Source organism: Clinocottus analis, unplaced genomic scaffold, assembly GCF_023055335.1.
Source record: "Clinocottus analis isolate CAN_PGR_092001 unplaced genomic scaffold, fCliAna1.0.p SCAF_7, whole genome shotgun sequence".
Taxonomy (NCBI): Eukaryota; Metazoa; Chordata; class Actinopteri; order Perciformes; family Cottidae; genus Clinocottus; species Clinocottus analis.
In genome coordinates this window covers 5,147,428-5,153,577 of record NW_027176229.1, presented here as the reverse complement: position 1 = coordinate 5,153,577, position 6,150 = coordinate 5,147,428, and positions in this window count along the sequence as shown.

Here is a 6,150-nt window from a genome sequence, read left to right as displayed (position 1 = left end):
TGACGCTTGGCGGGTTTCTTGGACCGTCATAGTTTGAAGCTTCAGAGCCACTGACCACGCGCCAGAGAGAGAAAGTGCTGAGTCAACAGCTCCACTTCATCGACGCATGCTTGCTCCTTAAGAATCACTCAAAACCCTCCCGACTTAAAAGATCAGAGCATTGAAGCTCAAATATGAAACTGTCAACCTCTCTATGGATGACTACAGTCCTGTCCTGTTCCCCTGACAGGTCACATATAGTAACCGAGCCTTGGATGAACAGCGTGGCAGCAGCCGGGGTCAGTATGGCTGGTCCTTGACATACAGAATAGATGATTTGTGAACGGCGGCAAACTAATGGCAGGCAATTGCAACGGAGGGAGTTTTTCACAGTCATTATAGGCTGTGAGGGGGCAAGAACACCCTCTTGGGCATGATTTTTGTTTTTATACTTCAGTGGAAGAAGCCATGTGCGACATGAAAGTTGAGTACGACTTTGCTGTATCAAGTAGCTCACTGGATGCAACTAAAACCCCACACGGCTTTTGCCGTCGCGCTTCAGTTCGTGTCACGACTTTGACCGGTCAGCTTTCCCCAAAGAAGAGGCGGAGGATGAGATGAGTGACGCAGAGCCACGCCAAAGGGCGACGCATCAAGAGCATTTGTGACCCTCCCCCGGGACTTGAGAACGTTAGCGGGATAGCATTTTTGACTGAATACCAGCGCTAATGTTGGTGCGGCGTTTGGAGTCAGTGCGAGTCCGATGGAGGGCCAGTGGAGACAACACAAAGCTTTCGCCACCAGACGCTCCATCCGAGACGACCTTGGCTTTTTGTTGCTTCCAGGCCAGTGCATCTCTGGAGAGTCCATTCACTCATTAGAGCCTTTGTGTAGTTCTGAATTCATGTTTGACACCCCTGACACCAATTCAATTTTGTTTTCTTATCGCACAACAACGTCTGAAAACGGAATGAAGCCCGTTGTGATTTTGCCTCTTTTTTTTCTTCTTCTTTTGACAAAAGAGCACGTCGAGCAATATCCTCTCAGCGCTGAGCGACAACCTTCACGCTGACTTTGGGCGTCCAGCTGGAGAGGTGAGATCACTCATCCGCTGATGAGATTTGCTCAGATAAGAGAGTGATATCTATTGAGCCATCTCGTTCTCGCCACACAAGGCGCCCCGAAGGGATCAAAGCGTTGCATCCTCGCTAACCTCTCGAGAGGCGTCTCAGCTTTCTGCATATTTTATTTAGAGGCATTCGGGGGATTGAAGAAAAGAAAACCAACAACCTGGGGAAAGGTTGGAGGGGGCTTTTCACGGATTGAAAGATGGACCACGCAGTCATCTGAAAAAAGCCATTCAGAATAGGTGTGTCGTGCAATTTATGCATTCGTGGGGCTCCTCGAGGTGCTCCATCACCACAGGACAGGCCTCTACCTTGAAAAGACATATTTGCACCTGAAGACGCTACCGACGTACAATTCATCTCTCTTTCAAATCGCTGCCGCGAACTTTAAAAAGGGACTCAAAACGAGGCTCCTCCCATTTTGAGCTTCATCAGATGTGGATATTAAGACGCGATCGCGCCTACTCTTAAAGGGATAGTTTGACATTTTGCGAAAGTTCAGATGAGAGAATCAATGCCACTTTCATGTCTCGGGGTGTAAATATCACGCTGCCATCAGCAGCCGTTAGCCTCGCTGAGCACAAAAACCTGGAATCAGAGAAATTGCTTTTTCTGGCTCTTCCTATAGATAGATAACACAATTCACCTCCCAGCACCTCTAAAGCTCACTAATTAACACGTTCACATTTGGAGCCGGGAAGCCTGGGTGGATACAAACTCGGCAATCTCGCAGGGAATGAGAGGAGATGGGCCGGTTTAAGTACGACGAGGGTGATTAGGCAAATGGTAAGCAGGGGAGTCAGTGGGTGGGAGAGGTCAGGTGATGGGAATGCTGGGAAAGGGCTCACCACAGGGCAGGGCGGGATTATGTGCCGGATTATATTTTAGTCGTACTTTCAAGGAGTCTTGACGTCACCGTGGGGTTACGAGCAGAAACTCCAGGAGGTTACTTCACCCTTCAAAGAAATTCTCTGAGACATAATATCCTTTGAAATTAAATACATTTTACAATTTTTTTGTATTGTATTTCCTTCATTTCTATTCTCTATGCTAAGGTAAGGTAACCGGCTGCATAATTCTATCGTGAAAAGTGCCCTTTGTCCTCCGTGTGACATCAAATCTGATATGTCAGACACAAAATCTGACTTTGATGAGCAGAGACACACAAACTGATGCAGTCAGCGACTTCCTGCCCTTGGTTCATTTTGTCAGACTTTCAAGCGTGCTGAAAATGTGCTGCTTGTCAGATGTAAAAAATGTTTCCATTTTCCATTTTTTTTACAACTTAAGTGAAGACTCATCAACTGTGGCTCCACCAACACAGGAGAGCAGATTAAAAATGAATAAGGTGAATGTGATTTAATGAATAACATCGATGAGCTTTGCCTGAGCAGAACGCCATTTTCAAACTGAGGGTTCCTCTTGCTGTTAATTGTCACGGTGAAAAGATGTATTATTGTGACAGATCAGTGTTCTTTCGTGGCCTCAGATGCGCACAGTGAATTACACACCGCATTACGTATTCATGACCTCGGATCAATCATTTTCCACTCAATAGACAGTTGGAAGCGGTGGTATTGAAATGAACACAATTTGACACCTGACTTAAAAACATGCCAAACTGGTTTTTGTCATCATTTTTTTTGAAGCTCCGCTTTTCAATACTTTTTAAACATGAAAAAAAAAGAAATCTGCAGCCTTTTTTTTAGACTCTTTCAGTTGAATGTTTATGGACCACATGTGTGTCGGCCGATCTGCAGAACAGAAATGCCAGAGAGTTGTTTAGAGAACTTTAGAAAGTGTTGCCGTTGAAATAGTGTCAACTAAAGAGCAAGTTTATTTTACCAATGTGAAACATCCCACTCAGTACACACCCTGTTTTTTAGGGAACTCGGCCTCCGAGAAGCGTCGCTAAAAAACATGTCGCCGGCAAAACCGTCGTTTCCCTCGCGCTTCTCCCTCGCGTTTTTAGTCGTGGTTGGGGAGGGGAATTCACATCTTATGTCACAATGGTTTCATGCAGACTAGTGTCTTTGAAAGAGAGAGAGCGGGCGAGGAAGAGAGAGAGAGAGAGAGAGAGAGATGCTGTTATCTGCAGTGTTGACACTGTGTTTTGTTGTTTGCATTTTGCAGCCTGTTTGTACTGCCGTGTACAGCACAATGTGCTTTGGCAAACCACATTTCCCGTTGATCGCATGGGATCGCCTGGTAGCGCTCTCAGCCCCGCTTGTTCTTTTGCCGGCCGCTTTTTGTGATGTGATTTACAATATATATCATACACAAGCTACCAGAGTGGGCTTCAGTGAACGCCAACGGTGCTCCCTGTCTGCTGGATGCCAATTATTGTAAAAAGATTTCTATTTTGTGTCTCTTTCAATTGAGCTTGAGACATTTTCTCCTCGTTATTGAGGGTCAAAAAAAAAAAGAGGGAAAATGGACGCGATTAAAGCCCATTGATCGCGAGGCGTCGCCACGAGGCGCCGAGGATTGCTCTGTGTGCTTGCCGATGCCACCTTTCGAGTGGAGAGGACGGGATAATGGATTCCATCTTGCCAATCGTGCCTTCTTTATGGTTCGTGACGGAGTCGGGGTGTCATCAGGTTGATGGCCGTGGGCCAGTTGTGACTCCTCCGTTCTGACCTCCGCTGCTGCATCCGGAGGAGCCTTCTGAGTGTTGCACAGTTACTGAATAGGCAACGAAGACACACCCCCCCCCCTCCCCCTCCCGCTTCCTGAGATTCACGCTAATAAAAAAGAGAAATGTGCCATGATATGATATAATGTGATACCTCCGCTTCCATTAGCTTTATTAGAGCTAAGTGCAAAATTACTTCCAATTAGAGTTTCCTAGACAACACACTGGCTATGCATAATAATAATATTCTTTGTCTCAACCCCCGCATTCACACCCACTGTTTTTGCACTTGTGAGGAAATTGTTTTGCCTCTCCCATGGCCTTTCAGAGGTAATTTGGTGTGCAGCTATGTCTGTGCTATTGAGGAAGGCAATTTGTTTCTGTGTTCTTGCATGCGCAGAGCAGAAAAACAGAACAACACGTAAGAAAATCTCCTCGTTGATTTGTGTGTTTAGATTTCTTTCGGGGTTTTTTTTTTTCCAGGTTCCTTTCTAGTTTCACACTTTGCCTCATGTTAGTGAGCGTGTGTTTTATTTACGGCGTTGTTCCCCGAAAGATGATCTGTGATGTGGCGGCGAGCGTGGAGATGAAAAGCAGCGAGATGTCTCTCGCGCACCGAGCGCCTGGCAGCCGGCACGCTGTGCCGGAGACGCCGCGTCCCGTGCAACACGACATCTGTTTCCATTAGGTCCGATTATAGCAACAGACCCCGTCTCAGAATACATCAACTGACTTCAGGCCTTGTCGGCGTCGCGTGCTGATGACTTCACTTCCCATCTGCCACCGTTTGAGTAATGGCAAAAGAAAATGCCCAATTCATTGGAGAGGGAAACGCAATCACGTAACCTCTCACAGTGGAAGCACATCCAGCAGCGGTGCTTAATCTAAGATTTCTCTGAGGGCTGCGATACGGACCCAGGCGTTTCCAGGCTTCTAGATGGGCATACACAACATATCACTCTGTTTATTTAGCAGCTTTTATTTATGTAACACGCTTACGGGGCAACATTACGTGTTATGAAAAGAACTAGGCGCAGTAAGTCTGTCAGACTTTGGATTCAGGCGCAGTGCTTATTCGTGATCATGCCGGTTACGCTCTGCAGGTGTCCGTGCCGAGGATTCTTGTGTTCCTGCGGTGCAGACTTCTCCGGAGGGATTGTCACCTGGGCGAGGCCTCCGGTCCTCCCACCTTTGCCCCCAGTCATTCTCCGACTGGCCCCTCCTTCTTTTCGACTCCGGTTCCTGCCGCCACTCATCTGGTGAACCGGCCCGGCTGAGCAAACGCGGCTGCGTTTGAGTCCGCCTCTGTGCTTCTGCTCTTGTTCACCTGTGTCTTGTTTTGTTTCGCTTAATGTCCACGCGGTTTTTGCATTCTGCTTTTGAGCAGAACGTTTGTAACTTTGTCACTCTGACTTTTGTTCGGCACACTGAACATTAACACTGCAGTGCTTACTGAACATTAACACTGCAGTGCTTACTGAACATTAACACTGCAGTGCTTACCCGGATACATCTGCGGTTTGGTTGCTTCCCTTACGCCTCGTGGCCTACAGGGTTGTAACGATGCCAAACACATGGATCATCATCTGGAGAGGACTTTTTACCTCAAACATGCAGCTCTACATTTGTTTTACAACAGCTATGGGCTGGATGTTAGAAGCCTGCGTTTGTCTCTCCCTTTTGTCTGCATTCAATGATCTATTGTTTTAAAAACTACCACTTCAAGTGGCAAATCTGCCCGTTATCATTTTAAATTGCACTGTTCAAGAATGCAAAGCTTGACAGAAACAGAAACTAAAAGGTTGAGAGTTTGCCTCCACGTTGTAAACTCCAGATGGAGATGTGAGTGTTTGGAAAAATGGAAACTTCATTTCAGAAAGGAATCATTTTATGAGCTGGATCCTTTTCATCATATAAAAAGATAAACGACAGCGATAATCACTGAACGTGACAATGCTAATCTTTTGTAGGACAAAACAAACATTGTCCAGTTGTCGTTTTATTATCCATAAACCTACATTACAGCCATGCGAGGACAAAAGTACCCAACAGCAGAGCCCAGACAGCTGCAGGCTTCAGACTATAACCACTGTGGCATTACGAACGCTGTCCAGAGGCTCTCTGCGGACGTCTGATTGACTGAGGTGATGTTTAATGATGCTGGTGTGTAATGATGGTTGGCATGAAATGATGCTATTTATATGCAGCAGAAGCACTTACCCTGTGTTGGTGTCATAAAATATCAGGCATGTTTCTCGCCCCAACATTTTGCCCGCTACAACACAAAGGGACATATCAAAGATGCCTTTTTGCAGAGTGTTCAATGTTAAGATTTAATCTTTAAATATGTTGGTGTGATTAAAATACAGCTACTGGAAAAGTCTACTGAATGTCTGTTTGTTTTAATGA